Genomic DNA, 22,753 nt, shown 5'->3' with positions numbered 1-22,753 from the left:
TTGGCAGATGAGATCACAGCCTTGAGGTAGGTAACAGGCTGTTAGGAACAAGACAAATTTCTGGGTCTCTGCCTGAGGGCACTGCCAGGCCTGTCCCTGTCCCCAGGGAGGTGCCTGATGCCAGGACAGGGGCTGCCCTGGTGTCCCTGCCTGCTCCTGGCTGAGGTGGTGGGACAGGATGGGCTGCCAAGCCCTGCCCTGCCACCCCGGGGAGCCCCCCAGTCCTCATGGTGCCCTGCTGCACTACCATGTCCATACCCTGAAGGACCCAAGAGGGGTGGGGGGCAAGGTAGGGGGAGGTGGTCATTGAAGCTGAGTGTGGTTAGCCCAGAGGAAAAGCTTTCTAAGGAGACAGGGAAGGCTCGCATGGTAAGCTCTCTAGAACAGGTTAGACAAACACCCACCAGCTACCCTTGCCTCAGTGCTGGGGAAGGACTCGACAGTGCAGCTCAACATCCCTGTGTTTTTACAGCAGCAACAGGCTCATGTACGGCAAGGGGAGATCTCTGGGTGCAAATGCTCCTGTCAAGCCTGCTTGAAGGTGCCCCATGGGACTTCACCCAAGTAGGGCCCATAGGAGGGAGGATGAATCATTATTTTGTCTACCCTTCTACAACCCTCCTTCCGTGATGCAGGAAGGATCAAGTGCTTTCAGTAAGTCCTTCCAGCAGTGAAACTTCAGACCTCCAAAAGGCCCATCAGGGCCACTGGGGTGGCTCTGCCCTTCTCTCCCAAAGCAGAGGACTGCAGGTACCATTGAGCCCATCCATTTCCAGTCATACCAGCAATCCCTTTTTCAAGAGACTGACTACATGGCTAGGCAGAACCAATGCCATTTTGTAGTAACTTGCTGTGAACAATAAATACGTAGTGCCTGCAACCCTAATATTTAATTATTTATTTGAACATTTAAGTACTTGAACAAATATTTATTCAAACTGCATTATTAGAAGGGCAAACTGTTAGACACTCTGGGTACTAGAATGTCTTACTACAGCTCTGGCAAGAGGAAAACTTGTGCAAGTCTATAAGAAACATGATAAGCAGACAATAAATAGCTTCCAGGCCATCTACTACTGCTCAGAGATAATTTGCCTGAGGTACTATGTAAGAAACAGGTCCTGAACAAAGCTTTGAAGAAGTGAAGCATTTGGACCATCCCTACTTATGCTCCAATACCTGGAAAACAGGAAATAAAGAGATATTTCTTGTTTAAAAATACATATCCTGGAGATCTGTGAGTCAGAAGAAGAGAACAGACCCATTCATCCTGCAGCCAGAGCTGAAGGACTAACAGGAGTGAGAAAGAGTGGAAACTTATTTCTGTTAGCTGATGCCTGAATGTGCACAGAGGTAGACTATTTACTAGATAAAAAGGTGACTCAGACACTTTAGGAGAAAAGTGTAACACTTTGGCCAAATCCAATCCTTATACATCAGATCAAGGGATCTTATGCCCTGAAGTGGGTAGAAAGGGATAAACATTTTTCCCTAAAAATGCATAAATTCTTTTATATGTCATTAATGCCCCATTTTATCTTTTTATTAAAAACCTTTAAAAGTAAAAAGATCTTTGTCACTCCCGGTGCATCCACAGAGATTCCCGTGTCCATGTCAGAAGTGGTCAGCACCCTTTTTTGGCTCTTTTTTTAAGACCCATCACCTGATTGCAGTGACAGGAAAGATTCTGGATTTGTTTTGATTGATTTGTGTCCTGTCTGTTTTCCTTCTCATCTTCTCACTCAACTGCGCCCCAAATTGTACACTTAATCTGCAGGTATACAAATGAGCGGGGACAACTTTTATCTCATAAAGTTCAGAGTTCAGCATCAGTTCTGGCTTTCCCCTGGCAGGCCTGGAGGAGCTATTCCTTAGGTTGCTCTCTTTTCCAGTCTCTGGGGCCGGTGATGCTCTCTTAGACTGCATCTCTAACTTGTGTCCGGCCGAGGCACGAGCCCTGGATGTGCCAAGGCTGCTAACCCCTTGCAAGAGTGGTCTGCCTCCAATGGCCAAATGCAGATCTCAGCTGGCAAGCAGCAGGCAATGGAGTTACCCGGTGTGGCAACCACCAGCCACAGCTGTCTCTTGTCCACAGCTGGTGCCTTGCCCTAAGCTACAGACACCGGCCAGATGTGGGAAGCAGCACTGGCAGCTCCCGCCTCCCAGCCAGGCTGACGCTGGCAGCCGCACCACTCGGCTTGTAGCACGGCAATGGCAGAGGAGCGCTCTCGCAGACGGGATGAGCACGGGCAGCCACTGATGCCTGCCTCTTCCTGATAAGACTAGTGCTTGCTCAAGCTCCTCTTTCTGTTCTGCTGGTGGCTATTTGGCTGCCAGCATCAGGGGAGCAGAGGGCTGCTGAGCTGAGCCAAGCAGCACGCTCTCTCTCTGTCCCATCTCTGCTGGCAGAAGGGAACAGGCAGTACTGTCTCCTGGCGAAGTCCAAATGAACAACTTCTCCTCCTCAGTCCATAGGAGAGCACCTGCATCCCTGTCTCCTAGAAGGCAGTTTCCCAGAAGGGAAAGAGCAGCAGAGCCCTCTCGTGCCATGCTCCAGGGGTGAGTTGCAAGTAGCAACTGAAAGGCAGCTGGGAGCAACGTCCTAGGGCAAGTGTGTCTCACCAGCCCCTCCCTGCAGCACAGCACGGATCAGTGTGCTGGGCTAAGAATCCTCTGAAAGGAGGGGGCTCAGGGAGCGCCAAGACTCAGGCTGAGGATGGCTGTTTCTAAGCTAAGAGGTGCAGCGTGAAAGAGTGACTCAAGGTACAAATCCCAGACACGTGCTGCCTAAATGATGTGTTGACTGTATTGGCCAAATGACGTTGTATTACTGGATGCTTCACGTATTGTCTACCATGTGGCCTTCGTATTAAAGAACGATGGGAAGTTGTTGAACACAATGTGGATTAATGAAGGAAATTCTACTGTCTGGGTCATTCAGGGATCAGGTGAAATTACCCGAAGAATTCTTTGTGGTCTTAATATCAGGAAGTTTATTACTTTGCGGACACTGGTGTTACTGAGGCTGTAGTGAGACAAGATGGTAAACTTGTTTTAAGATGCTTATTACAAGATCAAAAACCCTGTGGCCGTATGACACAAAACACTAAAACAACTTCAGTCTGTCAGTTCAAATTTGTTCCAAATATTTTGAATTCTTAGTACAACTTCAATCTGTCTTGACAGATCAGTTTTTAGCTCATCCTGCCCACTCTAATTTTATGCTGAATACACATCATCTGTTTACCCATAGTTGGGATAAAACCTGGCATATATCCATACCCTGTACTCTGGCTAATTCATCAGAAATATGCCCATGCCTCATTCAGATCAGATTTGTACCACGGGATGATCCAGGAGCACACAGACCTTACACTGTGCACACAGCCTGCGTGCACCCTTTGACGGAAATGGTATGTGACAGAAAGAATCTAGGAAGAAAGTAAAAAGTATAAAAGCTGGAGGAAAGATGATGAGCAAAGAAGAATGAGATCTGACTTAAAAAGAAAAAAAGAAAAAAAAAAGTACGTGAAACAAAAGATGTGAAAACCACGCACAAAACTGCATGTAATTCAAATACGGTTACACATAGTACCAGATGTAAAGCATTGAGAATATGGATTAAAGGTAATTCAAGACTAGGCAGAAGGTCAATGCAAGCTTCTCGACTTGATGAAGGAATTACCGGGTGAAAATCTGTGGTCTATTTTTTGAAGACCAGGCCAAATAGAGTAAACCTTTCCGCTTTAATGTTGGTTGATCGTAAGTAATTGCAAGTCACTTTGGTGAAGCAGTCTGGATTGCACATATGGACTTGAATATATTTTTACTACATTCTGAACGTAAGGCTGTACAGCTGGAAACAAATAGGAAGAATGCACCGATAAGATGGGAGGACTCTGTCTGGAGGAGATGAAGAAAATCTCATTAAAATCTAATGAAAGACAATTTAAGAGACTAAGGAGGTAAAAAATATCACATGATCTCATTAAATTAGTAATTGAAAAACTCTTGAGAGCAGATTTAGACTTGACAGATTTCTAACTACTTTCCTTCCTCTAGCCAAATGTCCTGCTCTTACAGGTGCAACTGCTTTGATTTGGGCGACAACAGCTCTACCCCTCTATGTAGACGTCCATCACAGCTAAAATGTCAGCTGGAATTCATTGCTGGGAAGGAGACCATGTTTTGATTTTTTTCTCTCCTTCTTCTGCCTGATAGGGAGAGGGACAGGCATATGGAAAGTGAGGGGAACAGGGGTATCTCATCACCTGGCCTCTTGTTGCCTAATGAGATTGCCAAAATTGAAGATATTTGAGTTCTTCCTTCTTAGAAATTGATGGAAAAGCAGCATTATTTAAAAACTGTAAAAGCAATCTCATCCATGCGTAGCTAGATGTCTTTCTATATGAAAAGATTACCAAAGTAATACTAGATTGCTCTTTTCTAATTGACTAATTAGCAAGAGGAGGTGTGTATTCAAGAGCACAAAGTCTCTCCTGTTTAGACACAGTAACGTAACCACACATTATCACTTTCTTCATTTACAGGACAACTGCCAGATACTTTCTCAAAGAGCATTCCTTTTTTTTCTCTCTGTCTTTGAGAAATAAAAACAATTAATTAACAAAACAAAGGTAGAATGCAGGTTGGTCTAGAAAGGAGCTGGAGGCTAAATGAAAAGAGAAATTTAGCTGATATAACAAAAGCCTTATAGAGCGTGACTAAAACTGGTTGAAATTTGAAATCTCGAAAATTTAGGGTATTCTGACATAACTAAAATTTCATTCTGGTTTAGAAAAATACTAGAAATGTCAAAAATGGCACTTTCTTTCCTTGCAGGTGAAACAAAGACCATCTTCCAAGGGCTTCACTGGGTCCTGACTTTTGAGACCCCAAGATTATGCAAATCGCAGGCTCTTCTCTCAAGACAAATAATCTGCCCAAAATGATTTCAGATTTTTTAAGAATTAAAAAAAAAGGTGTTACTGTGCAGAAATGCAATGAATGACAGCGTTTAGCACTCGCATAAATGAACATGGGATTCTGCTCTAATTGAAAAAGAAGTGGCAATGGCAACTTATCGATTGCACCTCCACTCCTGAAAAATGGAAAAATGTCCTCATCACTCTGTCCCTCAGCTTCACAAATTTGACACTCACTGTTACGGACAGTGAAAGAAAGTTTCTGCAGCTCATAACTGCAAGACACCAATTGTATCTCCCTTCTCTGCGTTTACCAAATGAAAAAGGTGTGAAATGAGCTTGTTAGCCTTTTAGTGATTGAAAACAAAGTTAATTGTGATGGAACACTAACCACAATTATGGTAATCAACTCTAAAATGAGAATGAATCCTTAATATTAGATTCAATTTTGTTAATGAGAAACTGGATTTAAGAACTGTTACTTGATTAACTAACCAAGAGATGTAAAGAAGCAGGGAAAGCCTGAACATAATACAGCACTCAAATCCTTTTGGGAAAGGGTAAATACTATAATATCAAGTAGCACACAAAAAGCAGCTGTGCTCTGCAGCCACCCACTGCTAAATGCATTTGGGAAAGAACCCACACCGGCGAGGGAAGGTGTCCGATCAGGAGAAGCACGAGGAGGCTGTATCTTGGAGCAAGCAAAAAAACCCAACATGATATGGTTGTCAAGAGACCTTGGAGGGAGGAGGCAGAGTTCACATTTAAGGGTTATAGGATATGATAAATGATCCATTAATCTGCCTCCATAGGGATGCTCATTCAAGGTACTGCAGGCACTGCCTTTGCATAAACCAGTAATTTTCACAAATCTTCACAAACTTCATTTATTTCCAGACTGTGAACACAGATAACAGGACCTCTGAAGCTGGGTGTCTGAACTCAAGCACTACTCGCTTTCCAGGTGGTGCCAAAGGCCTTGAAAGCAGAGGATTTTTTTTTCCCCATCCCATTCTTGGCATTTCAGCACAGCAAGCACCAAGGAAGGGCTGTTCATCATTGTGCCTCACAGGGAAATCCTGTGAGAAAAGTGTTTATGCCAAACAGGCATGTAAACATCTGCCCATGCGGCGCACACTTAGGCTAAGCTGCCCTATTGTTCAGGAAAGATGTGTGCGTTGCTTTGACGTAATAAATTATTATCTTATCTTTATTATTATGAAGGAAGCCCTTGGGGACTATACCTGGGCTTACAGTGCTCACAGCTCTCAGCTTTGCGTTTCCTAACAGCACCAATTGCATTAAAATCAAAGAGATGAGCTCCATTTTGCAAGTAAGAAGCAGCAAAAACCAGTGGAACTCCCTGAAGAGTTGGAAGCAAACCAGCAGCAGGACTCATGGTGCTCCTCAAAGCCACTGGTGGCTCTGCTGTCGCCGGCCCCAACACCACGAAGGTCTCCGATGCAACTGCAGTGATGCTGGGAGAGCGGTGCGCTGAGCCATGGGTGCACCGAGCTCCCGCTGCAGCCGCGGGACTGGCTTCGTAGCCACCCGTACACCCGGGGACGTTGCTACCGCAGCCTGACTTGCCGCTGTCTTTGTTGCAGGTTACTGTTGCTTCGTGGCGCCACGTGACCCGCTTAATTGGAATTCGTGACGACTTATGTAGTGGCAGTTTGGATTTCACTTCCAGCATTTATTTGTGAATTTTATCTGATTAGATGTGATCGCGACAAATGGCTTAATCTACAGTTTTCTTTCCATTTTTAATAGAAACCAGCTTCAATTCTCATACATGTAATTTTTCTTGCAGAGTATCTATCTCTTTGCCCACAGATCCCTCCTTGAACAGGGGGCATAGGTCAGAAAAAACAGATGCCAAATTATGATGCAGAGAGAGACATACACAGATATGAATTTTCTTTGTTTGCTTTTTATGCTGGGGAACAAACCCTGCCTAAAGCTCTATAGTATGCAGACATCTAGTGGCTGGATAATATAGTGCAATTAAACATCTTTACAGCACACCTGTAAAAATTTTGTGCAGTCTTACCATCATCTGAAGGCCAGATAAGTTGGGTTCTGTTGAAAACAGATTCTTTGGCTCTGCAAGTCCTTTTTTCATTCATTACGGCCCTAGTCACGAGTATTTGGAGGTGCTCTGGCCTAGTGTGTTTCTCGGATTTCATTTTAAATTGTGTGGAACTGGGGTGGTCAAAACATAAAATACCAAGAAATCAGGACAGTTATAAATGCTGCAGCACATCTGCTAAATCACAGCCTATAATTTCACACTGAGACTCACGCACTTGATAATCATTACTGGCTTCCCTGCCAAGAGCACACAACTCTCAGGGTTTTCTGTGTTTGTTTTTGATTTGTCTCTTGAGTAAGCATCTCCTTATCTATGTGAATTACTACATGTTTCTAAGCCATGAATAAATCTTTCCGCTACCTTTGGTTTGCATTTTTTTCTTCTTGCTCAGCCACACGTACAATTATCCAACTAAAGAGACCAACCTTTTTCCTAATTATGATTCAAGATAATGAAATTCACTTCCAACTGACCTGTAGTGCATCAAAAAAATCTGGTATCTTCACAACATGAGGTTAAACACACATTTTCCAGAATTGCTTTATACCTGCTATTTAAAATACTGCTGACATAGCGTATCATATGCAGCTGTATGTGTTTCACTGACTTATCATAGCTTTCATCTGTTTCTTGCTCACCACTGTCAGATGTTTACACGGGAGGCACTTCAGAAAGCACTGTTTGTAGTGTATATTTGTATTAAAGCCTAAGGGATGCATGGAATTTATGTCTATGTAAGATCAAGATGGTTTTGTCTCCATCTCACAGACAAACATCACCTTAAATAACAAGCACAAGAGTTGCTTGAAGTTGCTGGAGCGCTTTAAGCTCCAGCCTTCTCAAGTGCTTCACTCTTTAAGAGAATGGAGTTTGTGTTATGACCTTATTTCTTTATTGTCTTCTGGGGGTGGGGGGGTAACCCAACACAGGGAACGTAGTGAACATCAGGTTTGGGGTAAGGATTGGTGTGTGCTGCCCAAGGACGAGCAGCCAATTCCCTGGCACTGGTGGGAGAGGGGCAGGAGAGGATTGGTATCTATTCACTGATTTGGGAGCTGGCTGTGTTAGTCACCTGGTTTTACCCAACCCATAATGGACCACTTCAAACACAATCAAGCTGAGATGGAAATAGAGAAGGAATATTTACAACCACATCCCTGCTAGAGAAAAAGACACTTAAGGAAGTTTCTTTATGCTGTTTTTCCTTCATGCTGTCTTTATGCTTTCTTTTTTCTTTGTTATTCAAGGCTTAAGTAGCTCATTGTGTACTTTATAGGGCAAGTTATTTTCAAGTTTATCTAATATTCTCAGGCCCCATCTTCAGTTGTTTGCCTGATATCTGGGGAGGAGAAGGGCCTCTTTGGATCAACATGGGGTCAGGCTCTGGGGAAGACCAAGCAGAAATGAAGAGCTGCCACTGCCTCTGTACACAGCATGGTAAGAACACTGGTGAGAAGGATGTGAAGATACTGGACAGAAGGGTCACAAAAAATGGCCCAGCAATGAAAAACAAACCTTGCAATAGAAGTCATCATCTCAGCAATTTTATCAGGGAGAAGACTGAAGAGGTGACCTGAGGCAATGCTGGGTTTTTAACTTTGCAGATAAGGTCGTAACAAGTTCTCCTGGACAAGGACCACCTGTGTTGCAGGGCAATATGAAGAGTATCTCTCTAAAATGGCTGACTGCTGAGTCTTTTTCTTATTCCTGGCATCATATGGATAGCCAGTCTATGATCAGAGAGAAATATCCCTCAGGTGATACAGGAGAGAAGGCATTTGCAAAGTGAGTGTAAAGATAAGTTCATTAATACATCTGAAGCATTCAAACGAATACTGCAAGAGAGAAAGCCCCACGAGAAAATGAATGATTATGTCTTCAGAGCAAGTCTCGAACAGTATTCAGTATAAAGGTCCTGGGACTGAATAATGAATAATGGGGGGAAAGAGAAGCGAACAGGACTAACACATGTTCACTAAGCAAAGGGAAAAATATCCAGTCATACAAATACCAACAGTATATGTACAGTGCTGGTGAACTGATGCTAGGCACACAGCCTTCATACTGGAATTTCTTAGCTTTAATTAGAAGTTCTAAAATTCATTTTAAATTGTCCTTGTTTTAAAAATAGTTTTTCTATGTATTGCATTCTAAAGATATGAATATACACACAGATGTGTGCTTACAATGACAGTTATGGTTTCATAAATAAATGTGGACATAAACACTTCCAAACACACCCTGCATGGTCCAGCCTTAGGAGTTGTGGTGGATGGTTCTCCAGCTGCCTAACATTTCAGCAGGCAGCACTGGTGTATAAAGGAAGAACACATCTCAAAGTTTGACTCCATGACTGATGATGCCATTGTGAAACCCAGGAAAAGGCAGGACAAAATTTGTCCTCTTTCCAGAGTCCTCAACCATAAGAAAGGGTTTTCCCTTTTCCTCTGCAGCCATCATTCACCATGGGGTTTCCCATTTCTACAGGGAAGGAAGCTTCTCTTCATTCTCACTGGAGTTGATGTGACAACCATGAAATGATTAATTTGCACAAGGCCATTACTGCACCAATGCTGGGCCTACCAGTCAAACTCAATGAAGGCGAGTCTGAGGGTATGGCAGCTGCACCCTGCCGGGTTCTGGAGAACACTGATGTGTATGACTTCTTGTGAAGCTGCCTGTGCATGGATCTTCTGCAGTCTCAGCAAAATTCAGCTGAAATTTCTCAGTAAAATTATTTTTTCTTTATGTTGCGCTGTTGTTAAGCACTTTTAACTCTTCAGCAATGGTAGCCTTCAATTACGCTCTGGGATTCAGGAACACCAATGAATCAACCTTTAGAAGACAGAGAGGGATGCTGGCCAGTGTCCTAGTTCACGCCTGTTTCTACACACAGCTACCATACCATGCCTGCCACCCTAATGTCTGGGATCAAGCCTATCCTTTAACCCACACCAATTTATGCCTGGTCACCTCACAGGTGTATTTTGGGAACAGACCTAGTATTCATTATTGCTCCACCTATGCCTTGATTTTCACGCAAAGGCAACGTGGGAGCCAGGGCAGAAGGCAGCCGTAGGGAGGCATGGCGCTCTGCAAGAGGCTCCTCTGATCTGAAGAGGCAGGAGCCCAGGATCACAGCCCAGGGTGCAAAGCGCATCGCACCATAGTCTGAAGTCAAGGTAAGAGCTATAAAGCCTCTGAGTTTTCCTGGGAGCTCCAGAAAACTACAAAGGAACTCAAAGAACATGTCACCTGCAGGGCGAAGGTCATCGACAGCAGACGTCCTGCCCCAACTCACCTGCCTTTTCCCAAGAGCTGGATTTCTTCTCATTCCCAATACCTTCCTAAAGTCTGCCAGAGGGCTGCAGAGCCAGCTTTTGCCTCATCAGGCACATAGTTGCCTTTAAGTATTATGTCATTAATTTCTTGATCAAAAAGTCTGTAACTGTTCAACATCTCTTGGAAACTTATCATTCACATATCTAATAAATCTTTAAAATTATGTGGAGCATCACACACATTAATACTTACCTTTAAAAATACTTCCAGTGTAGATAGCAATCTGATTCAGAATAATTGCGGCGGCTGTAGGTTTGAAGAGGAAATTATTAATTTAGAGCCTTACACTACCCTCAGAACTCCTGTATCAGTTTTTATGATTTCTTAAAAATGTTAATACAAAGGCAGGCATGTGGAACTCTAATTGGAGAGTAGCGGAGTCTCGCCACACTCAATAAAACCTCTCATGGGTGCAGTGTAACTGAAGTAATACGCAGAGAGCCCTTCGTGCAAATTCCTCCCTGCGAATTCCTATCGAAACCAGAAAGACTAATTTAACTTTTCCCAACACATCACAAATGTGGATTGACCAATCTGTAATTAGAATGGGTGTGTTTTGTGAATGAATTCATTGTTATAATCAGATCTGGTTCTAAAGACAAAATAGTTGTAAGTATTTTTACCAGTGGGGTTTTTTTCTCTTTCAAAGCCAAGCCTAGAAAAAAAAAGTCTGACAAATGTTGAGACAAATTTACTAACCTCAATTCCTCAGTAGTAGTATTTATACGACTAGCAGTTCACTGCACAGGGCAATGCAGGAAAGAACAGCAAACACAGGAAGGGAGCACAGGAAAGAGAAATAATGGACTTCAATTTTTTGGTGGAGACATTACATCATTTGCTTTGCGATGTATCTGTATTTCACAGCCAGAATAATATCAGCCAGCTCCAAGATAAGGAACACGTTTATTTAGAGAATAAATCTAGTTCAGATTTCATCATAATGTCAATATTTGCCATATTAATACTCCCGTTCCTCTCAGTTAATACTAAGTAGTTAATAATATGTTGTGTGCAAAGGGAAAAGATCTTCTGAATGAGCTGTGCATATAACCTGGGCATTGCCAGGTTCGGAACATGGTTCACTCCACTTTTGGAAGGTTCCTTCATTGCTGGGTGCAAGGAGATAGGAACAGGTCTTCAACTGGCAGAAGCCAGTTGACTTCCACCTCGCAGGGCTTTGTTTTGGGTTTGTTCTTCAAGATTTTAGTACCAAACCTGACAACTAGGACAAATTATCAGGTTCCTGTCAAAAACTGCGGACAGTCCAGCCTAGCCATTGCAGGCCATTGCAGCAGACTTTATGCAGAGACTCCTCCTTGCCCTGCGGCAAGGTGTGGGCGGTGGGAGGCCAGGCTCTGGTGACCAGCGTGTTGGGGTTGGGCTCTGGCTGCAGCTGCTTGGGGAGTCATGGCTGAAGGTAGAGCAGGCAGCAGCCAGTGAAGCTGCTACATGGACATTGTGCTGAGGACATTGCAGATGGATGTGTGGTTTTGGCCAGCACTGAAATCTTGAACCCCTTGACTAGATAATGGTGTTATACTTCATCAGATTTGGGCAGAAGGTGGAGAGGGACTGCCTTAAACATAACCCTAAGAAACACAAGTTTCTATAGGCCCAAGGAGCAATTTCCCAATTGCTACTCTGCTAAGTCCAATATAAACAGATGACTTCATGGTGGGCTGCTTGCTGTACATTTTCTACACATTTATTGCAATGTGTGCTGTCTAGGGCAGCTGTGTGTCTCTCCAAAGGAAGCACATGTTTCTGCAGTACACACAGTTATGAACACATGAAGGAGTCAGCAGTATCCACTCCCCCTCACCCAGTTCACGTGTGGTGTGTGGGTTTGTCCTATTGTTTCTGCTGTCCCTAATACACACATAAATGACTCGGAGAATTGGTAACTCATTATTCAGCAGCAGCTCTCCCCATAGCCCTTGAAGAGGTGGATGAAGCATGCCTTCTGACACTGCATTTACCATTGCCTGGTGATGTCTTTGTGATTGATGACTCACCAATCTGCTCCGAGGGAGTAACTTCCCCTTTGCGAACCCTCGGTTTCCATCTCCATTGTGCCCCCGCCTGGAGCTTGCCATCTGTGCCTCCGGCGTTCTTCCACTCACATAGGTCTCTGCATAAACCTGCCCTCCTCACGCTAGTAAAGTGGACCTCACTTGACAGCTACGGTGATCAAAGCTACTGCCCACCACATTATTGACTCTGTCCTTCAGATCTTGGTGTTTTGCAGGAATCAGAAGCTATGACTAGCTGGCTTAGACTACCATTCCCTTATCTGTTCTGTCAGATGTGTCATGTGTGGCCCAGCGTGGCAATCCCCATGCTGTGCAGTGAGCTCAGGACGTGCAAAGCAGGTCCCCAGACCACCATCCTCAGCAAAGTACCGAAACAAACAGAACTGTCATAATTCACAGGAGAACAAAGACCGATCATTTTCTGCCTGAATTGAACATTTCTTTGCAAAGTACCGTGACTGACCAAGTAGAAAATAATCCAGATGATTCTGTTTATTGTTATATCGGTTAATTTTCCTTATTTCAAAATTGTCGTTTATTTCAGTAAGGTTCCTAGTAATGCAAAAGTCATTCAGCTTTATTCAGATTAACCATGGTAAGTGCATTGGTTTAGCAGAGAAGCGTTCCTTTCTGCCCCAAAATTAATTCTGAATCTGTATACTAGTGTCTGTGAACAAACGATGTTTTTATTAGCTTTATAGAATGCACTTCCCCTCTACAGAAAAGATGGTTACTGACAGCACAAGAGATGATACAGAATAAAATTAAATCTAACATTCAAAACAATAATGAGTATTTCTACATATTAACGTCCATACCAAGCTTACAATTAGTACTATTTGGATCACAGACCACTATTGAATGCTATGGCAAAGAAATTATCTAAGCAATGGTAATTACCATTTAAAAATAGTTAACAGCGTGAATTGGAAGATTTAATGTGTTTTCTTCTTTTAATGTACAGCCCCATTCCCAGAATTTCACTGGACCGTGTGGACAGACCAACTGTCAAAGCTGTCTATCAAGGCTGAATTAGATGAAGACAAACAATACAGCCTTTGTGGTTCAACTGAAGCAGCAGCTTCAAAAGTTTCCATTTCTCATCTGAGGGCACTGTGGGAGCATTGTCTTCCCCCTCTCTGAAAAGAGAATGGAACAATTATGTTACTGAAATTCCTCCGCAGTGGGTCTGAAAGACTGTTTATGTCCAGCCAGGGAGACAGGGAAAACTAAAAGCGGGGATTTCATGACAGCAGGTGGGGGCAGTTTCAGGGTATATACTTCAGTGACATAATGGTCCTGATTCTTCTCTTTTAGGGTAAAGCCAGTGCTGGAAGATTTACTAGCAATGGAGGCAATGGCAATAAATATGCAAAGTTAAATGCAGTGGTAAAATTATTAACTTGAAACAAAGTTTTACAATTGGCTTTCTGAATCAATCAGGTAATTGACTCTTATGTGGAGAGTGGTAAACTAGAAAAGAAAATATACCAGTCACAGAGAATTTTTTACTGTTTACCATTTTAGGGGCCCTACCAAGTGAAGTGCTGAGTATGCAGCTCTCATGGGAGTCAGGTGGGCTCAGGAGATAGAAAGCAATCACCCAATTTGTCCCTCCTAATAGCAGTAATATTCTTATTCATTAGCAGCAGAGATAAATCAATACTTGATTTCATGCAAACACATACTCATGTGCTTCAGCTGCTCCGGTTGCCCCAGTGCTCTCAGTTCAGAAGCGGTAGGTATGAGAGTGCTGAATCATTTCATTTTGTTGTACTAATAATCACTTTTTTTCCTGAGGTTATTTTAGTGCCAACTATAGCTCAGTACATACACACAAAAAATCCGTAAGTGCTTGGGTGCCGATGGCCACCTGGGGCTACAAGGCTGTCAGTCACCAGCAGTGTTGTTAAGAAGTCAATGTCCACCCACCAGACAATCTCTGCCATGATTTCCATGTGCTTTCTGGTTATCATCCAATACCCCCAAAAGTCATGGTGTCTGGCAGCAGGACCATTTGATGGTCAACTTGAAGAACTTTCTACCAGCTGCCTTCTAAGGGAGGCTGTAAGCCCTTCACAGAGCAGCTGGTTTTAGCCACAGTTACGCTTTACATAAGAGCACAGAGGATTCCCAGTTCTTCCTGGGGATTGGTATAAAGGTATAACATAAAAAACCACGTAATAATAAGAAGTGTCTGGAAAAACTCTTGGCATGTTTTTCAGTGGGCTACGGATATGAGGATGCAGGGACCAACCGCCTCCCTGAGGTGAACAGAAAGGTTCCTCTTGCGTGGACAGAAGACACTGGATCAGGGAATTAGACTGAAAAATCTGAGCGAGTAAGCTCAAAAGAAACCAAAAACTTTGTGTTCTTAAAGTTCCGTGTAGCAAACTAACGCTGTGACACAGTGACACTTTCTCAATCTCAATTAGTGCTAAACTAATTAACAAAACTGTTTTATACACTGCACTGAGTGGTATCTCTCTTCTTTCTTGGATAATCCCTAGTGTGATGTAAGGGTGATTGAGTATCTAATTACTCCTTAATTGAATGCACATTTTGTACATTTTTCACTAGTTCAAGCTTAATGCTTTTGGTCCAAAAATCAAAGTCAGTGAAATTACGTTGAACTGGGATTTGGCAGCTATTGTATTAACGGATTACTTTTGGAAAGGAGCCTAATTATGAGCCAGTCTGAAGATTTCAGTTGTGTTTGTTATAGAAATACTTAACGTATTGTTGGACAAAAGAGTGATTGTATATATTGGTAGTGTTGCTACTCATGTTTACCCTTTATTGTTGTTTAAGAGTAATTTTTCTACCATGCTGAATTAATAGTACTGTTCCATAATATATGTGATCAAGTAACTATTCAGGCTAAAGGTTTATGTAGATATGAAGATACCTGCTTCTCTTACTCCCCTGAAAAGTTCTTGAAAATGTAATATTTGAGCTAAAATTGTACAAATGGGCATATGTATTATAATCAGAAAATTGCCTAGATGCCTTTTTTTTTTATAGATTATATTTCTGCCTCTGAAATTTCCTTTGCTTGGGTTGAGTCCTATATAAAGAGAGAGTCCATCTGCTTCTGGTGGAGTCCTCTACAGATCAGGCAACCATTCCCAAGGAAAAGCTTTCAGGATCAGTGCCATAAACTGTAAATACCTGGGAAATCTGAGAGCTATTATCACAATACCCATGGTTTAAAAAAGAAATATTAACAAGGTCAATCAAAATTCAGAAATCATCCTCATAATGTAAAAAAATCATTATGTTTCCAACAATATTTATTTCTAATTCTTTCATATAATAATTTTATGTACTTAGATTCCTCACGGAGAATAAATTTTCTTGTACAAAACTGGGATAAATGCAAGACTGTAACTTTATCCCAGAAACAAGGAGCAGCAGCAGGAGTGAAGATAGGGCCAAGCTGGTATATTTTTAAGAACCAAAGGTTCCAATGTTCCCATAGGAATACACAGAACACATTTAAAAGAGAAGTTATAAGAAAACTTCAGTGAAAAGGATTATTTTTCAGTGTCTTCCAAAAGTGTTGAGAAGTGCAAATAAACGGACTATGGAGAAATGAAATAGGATGGCCACGATAATATGCCTTTCCATCTGATAGGGAGAAAATAAGATACCCCACTGCAGCAGCCTTAGGTCAAGATCACTACACAAGATCAAAAACTTTCTTCTGCTACTTAAAAGTAGTCAATCTGCTTTCTGGAGAGCTTTTCCACCTCTTTTGTCTTACCATATTCCTTACCGTTATTGTCTCACACAATGTCTCTATTTTTTTCCTTATAGAAGCATCTTGCCTTCTCCTCCTTAACACTAGATTAAACCAAAAGTTGAAGAGTTTAAAAAAAATCAAAAGCAAAAACCACTTTAACACTGACTACACATTACCATTATCCTATGCCTTCCTAAAAACAGCACTTGAAAATATGGTGGTCAGGTATGGATTCAGAGTGTCTCAGCACCATGGTCAGGCATGGATTCAGAGTGTCTCAAAGAGAACTGACTACCTTATGAATCCTTACCTTTCCTGAAACACTTCGCATTCCTTCCATGAAAAGGTCACAATTTATTGAGTCTACATCTAGTTCTGTGGCATTTAACAACATCTAGCTAATTAAAGTGTACCTTTGTTTCTCTTGAGCTCTGGGAATACATACAAATCTTTTAAAAATTACAGTAAGTTTTGCTTTGTAGCACTGCTTTGTCATAAACTGCAGTGTTAGTCATAAAACATTGCTAACAACAGTCACTGCTGGTATTCTCTTCCTTGAGTGACAATTATCAGTTGCAAAAACATTTTCAGTAACCCAAATAATTTGGTCCGTTTTGTTTGCTATTTATTTTCAAAACATTGCTGTCTGCTTAGCAAGAGTTTGTTTGCATACTTTCATTGCATTGTTTTCATCCATATGAAAGAATTAGAATTACAAATTCCAGTAAGAGTGAGGACCTGTGACTACCTGGATCTTCAGTTTCAATGGAGTAATAATGTTCTGCTTAAAACTCCCTGTGTGATTTCATCTAGGTAAAATAGAGTGCACTCCCACTGCCTAACATGTATAACATTGCTGAAGGAGGAATGCATATTGTAGGCTTTCTTCTCTGTCTGTGGTCAGACACATGTACCTGTATGTCCTTCTAATATCCTTGACATTTGAGAGCTGTTACATTACTGTATTTCATATGTACTAATCTGGAGTCTCTATATTTAAAAAACAGGTGTAGTTTTATCAAAGATGATTTAAGCTTCCTACCATTTTGCCTCACCACTAATTTGCAGCATTTTCCCCATAAGTGAAAATAACATGGCAGAGTTTCAGTGTGTGTTCAGACTCTAGCTTTTGTGTTGAAATTGCCAATAAACATGCTTGTGAGAGTGTTTTTTATGACGGGCACTCTCAGCTACATTATCACTTCCCAAGTAGCAGTGTACAAACCATACACGGTTTATGGTAAGCAGCTGAAAATTATACTCTCAAAATGTTTCTCATAAAAAAGCTAATGATAACAGTGCTTTGTGGATACCAAAGAATGTGTGATGCGGATAGAGAGTCACAGGTCAAGAAATTTGGGAGCCGCTGTCAGCATGAAGTATCTTATTTGAAGCATAAGCAGGGGTCTGATTCCTAGGCTATCTTATGATTTTTTTAGCTTTGAAGGGGAAGCACAGTATTTTGTTTCTTCTTTGCTGCTTCTTTACGTGCTAAGGGATTTCGACTGTTTTCTATTCCTCCACCAATATTTGTGTATTTCTAAGAAGAGCTCAGTAAAGGATTGAACAAAGACAATTCCAACATGGTATTTGTTCTCGAAACAGCCACAACTCCAAATGGTTTTCTTCCTCATTTAGGGCTTGATCACTCCCTATACTGATGCTCTGGCCTGGACACAGCATAAATTCATACTACAGCAGTGACCAGTCTATGACTCTTGGGCTGCCTGTGGCTACCAAATCCCTAAATTGTGGCTCCTGTGTCAGAGGTATGTCATACAAGCAACAAAAGTGTTTTGCTACTCACTAATTTGAATCCTCAGCAGTGGGAAAACAAGTTAGGCTGACATTACAGGGTTCACTTACAACCTCAGTGCACACTCCATTCCCTGCTATCACAACAAAGTAGTGGGAAGGAACCTGAAAAGGCACCATCTTTCAGCCATTCCTGAAGTTCTTGGTCCCCTGAACGCTCCAAGAGTTTTGTTATGTTTCTGGTAGGTCTCCAATTATGATGTGTGGGTCGCAAGCCAAAGCTGTTTGGCCCTCTGTCCTATGGTCATGCACTCAAATGTAAGCACATTCTCAAGTACTCTGAAGTGGCAGCAGAGTGTTGGGCACTATACAGAAGCTCTTAAAAACAGGAGAACAATAGTCAGTTATGTTGATAACATGAAGTTGAGTTTCTTTCAGAGCCTGAAACTAACAATTAAACCAACCACCTTTTAAGCACAAAACCTAAACTCATGGAGACAAACAATGACCGATGAAAGATGACTTGCTGAGAAGCAGCATAAATATTAGTATTTCATCAAATCTAGGAAATCGGTGTTTGTATTTCTAAAGAACTAGTGTTGATAATCTTTGTGTTGTATTTTTTTAAACCAGGAAAAAGAGAAGAATGGTCATAGTAGCCTAATGATGCATGGCTGCTGAAAGCTCACTCCAGCTCTGGATCTACACAACAGGAAAGCAAAAAATGCCCAAGTGTTGGAACTTCCGCAGAGCAAGTTGTTTGTGAACTTCGGGTACTACAAAGGCTAGACTGAGAGTAAAGACACATATTGATTGGTAATGTAAACCTCCATTCAAATGCAAAGTTCACTGAGATCTGCTTAGGCAAAGAAATACAGACCATAGCATCGTGCCACTCTTACCTCCATTTCTCAAAGGCAAGGCATAGCTCCGTAGCTCACTCTGTATTTGAATGTCCCGTCATATTCTATAATCTACTGTTACCATACAATGTGCAATGCAACAAAGAGGGGAGTGCACCGCTACCTGTTTAGTACTAGCTCAGAGGGCGACACTGATCCCCTGTTCAATGTCCTATGGAAAAGGCAGCATAGTTTTGCTGCCACAGGAGCAGCTCAGCAGCTTCAAAAGCAAGCAATTTGCACTATCCACTCACTAAACGCACCGGATACAGTCACCACATTGCCCTCTCTCCTTACTGTGAAACTAATGCTGTGCCAATTTCTGCTTGTCTGCTCAGACCTCTCAATATCATGCAGACAGCCTCTGCAGCATCAGGCATGCAGTCTCTGTTCCTCCCACCCTAAATTACTCCTTCCTGTTCCTCAGGCCTAGCACAACCTTGAAATTTTAATGATGTCATTTTTTTTTTTTTCCTCTAATCTTGAATGTACAACTAGGAAAATGGTAATTATATTAAGGATGGTTTTTAATCCAAATTAATTTCTGCTATTATAATTTACAGGACATTGCCTCTACTGACAATCTGAGGTCTACCAAAGATGTATGTGTACGTAGGCATGCCATACTGAATTCAGTATTATTATCAATTCAAGTTGATATTCAAGTGTTTGAAATCAGACATTTTGCTCATTCACAGATAAATCTGTTCCAACTGACATAGTAGAGGAGAAAGGCATGTCTATCAAATCAGTTACATGTAAAGCAACAAGAATTAAAGAGAGGGTAATAAATCCATTAGAAACCACAAATGATTCTGTCTTCAGTGAAGAATACACTGCTGAAAAAGTACTTATCCATTAGGCAAGGTGACAAGCCCCAAAATAAAATAGCCTGCTAGTATATTCAACAATTCACATGTTTACAAATAGTGAGTCGGGACTCAAATTGCCAAAAAACTAGACTTTAATAAAATGGAAGATTTAAGGTTTTTCTTATTTGATTTCTAGGATTGTTAGCATTTGATGTCCCCATTGTTAAGCTTTGCTGTATAACAATAAGAATTACAAATCTTTTTCCAAGATCACTGGAGATTATCGAGAAATACCCTGGTGCCCATAGCAAGGGCTCTGAGTCAAGTATGAAGTATCAAAAAACCTAGTGGTAACACTGAGGAAGTTACAATGTTATTCTTTCTCTCTTTTCTTTCAGAAAAGGATCTGGGCATCCTGGTAAACAAGAAGTTGAACATGAGCCAGTAATGCACCCATGCAACAAAGGCAGCCAACAGCCTCCTGGGCTGCACTAGGAAGAGCATTGCCAGCAGGTGGAGGGAGATGATCCTTCACTCCTACTCAGCGCTGATGAAACATCTGGAGTACTGAGTCCAGTTCTGGGTTCCCCAATTCAAAAGAAACATGGACATACTGGAGTGAGTCCAGCAACAGGCCACAAAGATGATTAAGGGATTGGAGCACCTGTCATAGGCTGAAAGAGCTGGGACTGTTTAGCTTCAAGAAGAGAGGTTTCAAGATGGATCTTATCAATGTGTGTAGATACTTTATGAGAAGTATAGATGGCACCAGACTCTTCAGTGGTATCCAGTGAAAGGAGAAGAGGCAAATTGAAATATAGGAAATTTACAATTAAGAAAAAACTTTTTCCTTGCAAGGGTGGTCAAACACAGGTAAGGGTTGCTCGAAGAGGTTGTGGAGACTTCTTCCTTATGATATTCAAAACCTAGCTGGATATGGCCCTGAGCAACCCACTGTAGTTAACACTGCTTTGAGCAGAGGATTGGACTAGTAGGTCTCCTGAGGCACCTTCCAACTGCAACTATTCTGTGATTCATTGTTCTTCACTGTCTAAAACTGAACTCAATTTTTTCACCTTCCATGTCTGAAAGCAAATCTGTACTGAGCTTTCCCTCCAAATTCCTTAACACCTGACCGGTTCTAGCACTGCTGGATATGACTTAAAGAGGTTAGAAATAAGAAAAAAAAATGGCATTTTCAAAGGAAACATATGTGAAAACTTTAGCAACTGCAGGAGAGAGAGGATGTAAAGGCTGTTCTCTAAGGGATGTATTTAAAAAACACCCACATAACAGAGTCCAAAGACTCATTAACCCCAGGCTGTAGGTGAGAGATGCATTTTTAGCAGAAAAGCAGAGTCAAAAGAGGCCAGCTAGATAACAACAAACTTATTCTAAGGCCCATTGGGTTAAAGAGAGCAGTGAAGCTACAAAGTTCTACCTGTTTTGTCCTCCTGAAGGCTCCCTTTAGAGCCTGGCCAAACTTTGTTCTAGAACTGGAGGGGGGTATTTTGAGATCTGGGCTTTCTCATGAGAGAGGAACATTTAAAAAAAACCAAAAAAATCAGTTCTTTACCTGAGATTACACACCATGATATATCATGTTTGTGTCATCTCTGCCTTCAGTTCGACAAACTACCACAAATTACATCAAAGATCAACATATACCATTTGATCATAAGCCACAAAGGGTTCCGTTCTGTCAAGGTTTCAATCACAGCTGAAGAGCAGACATCCTGAAAATTTGTGAGCATGGCATGCATAGAGCCTGCATTCTGATTCAGTCAAAACTAATTAGACCTTTCAAGCAACCTCTTTCTACTCCTGTGTATAAAATACTCGTGGAAACATTTGTCTCCTTCTTTCCCTGACAGAGTGATGAGGTCATGGAAAACTAACGTTCCTCAAGGTTCTTCAAGTGGCTGCACCACACTGTCTTGGAATAAAGGAAAATATTGAAAACTCTACTGAGAGGAGTTCCAGCAGCCTTGACAGAGGGGCATCGTGTCAGAAAAGAAGTCCACCAGTGTGTTTGTAATTGTAATATTCAAGACATACTAGAGCTTTAAAATAAAAGGTAATCTCCTCTTTAAAAGGAAGAAATGCTCCCTCTTGGATCACGATGTAGATGCCACCCTGCAAACTACTACCTCCCCATCTGCTACAGAGTCTTCATAGCAATACTCAGCCGATGTCAGCAGTCCCAGCTTAAGGACCATTTTACCATTTCCTGTGAATGAGGGAAGGTGTCTTTTCTGAGGACTTCTGAGGTCTGTAAAGGAGTGAAGAGCTACTGTTCCTCAACACCTTTCTCCGGGAGAGAACTGTGTGAGGAAATCGCTACAAAGTAGGTAGGATTGTTTTCTCCCTTTCTCCCTCTTTGCACAGAAGAAAGGTGATCAAAGCCACACGATTTCTTTTTACACTTCATATATCTAGTTTCCAGCTCCCCAGAGACACACTCAATAGCAAGAATATATTGTGAACCCTTGACTGGTTCAGTGCTATTTGGACTGATGCATCCAAAACTAAAAAGAAGACCCGGGCCAAATGAATTTCTGATAAATAATTCAATCAGGTGTAGAGAGCCAAGAGCCATTTCTTCAGTGGGCTACACGATGCCAGAAGTCACAGTTCTTTCTCAGTGCTTGAGAGTCCATAATTAGCATAGCCCTACAGCGAGGACTATCATTTTACATTAAAAATTCCATCATTTGGGAATTAAAACTGCAGATTATTTTGTGAAGCATGGCCAAGATAAATCTTATTATTTAAAACAATTCTTTACAAGTATTGACAAATGTAATAAAATTTCAAACATGAAAGGAAAACGGAAATTTTTACATTTCAATTCCAGCATTGTAAAGGAAACTCTTTCATGCTTAAAATTCAAACTCAGCGTGTCAAGTAATTTCACTGTTACAGACTTGAATTACCTGCACTGGCCTGAGGGCATTATTCACTCTCTGAGAAAAATTGTACTTTAATATTGCTATGATTTTCCCAAGTAATTTTTATGCAGAAGCCGGGATGAATTTGAAACATCCACTTCAAGATTGAAGTGATGACATCTGGTGACTGCAGAGAACCATGTAATTGAGAACTGGGCTTAGAGATGTGCCCAAAATTAAATATGGG

At 41.7% G+C, this 22,753-nt stretch overlaps 1 protein-coding gene across 2 annotated transcripts in view; it reads right to left on the bottom strand.

The window, feature by feature from the left end:
• Nucleotides 1-12,868: 12,868 nt before the first annotated feature.
• The window catches only part of CA8 (carbonic anhydrase 8), a 49,425-nt gene continuing 39,540 nt past the window's right edge, over nucleotides 12,869-22,753 (bottom strand). For both annotated transcript variants that reach the window (XM_075141790.1, XM_075141791.1), the window contains one exon: nucleotides 12,869-13,540. The gene's annotated coding sequence lies outside the window, so the exon portion shown is untranslated. The remainder of the gene's footprint in view (nucleotides 13,541-22,753) is intronic.

The sequence above is a fragment of the Calonectris borealis genome, chromosome 2 (genome assembly GCF_964195595.1).
Source record: "Calonectris borealis chromosome 2, bCalBor7.hap1.2, whole genome shotgun sequence".
NCBI lineage: Eukaryota > Metazoa > Chordata > Aves > Procellariiformes > Procellariidae > Calonectris > Calonectris borealis.
The sequence above is the reverse complement of the archived record's forward strand: the minus strand, read 5'-3'. Positions and strand labels throughout refer to the sequence as shown.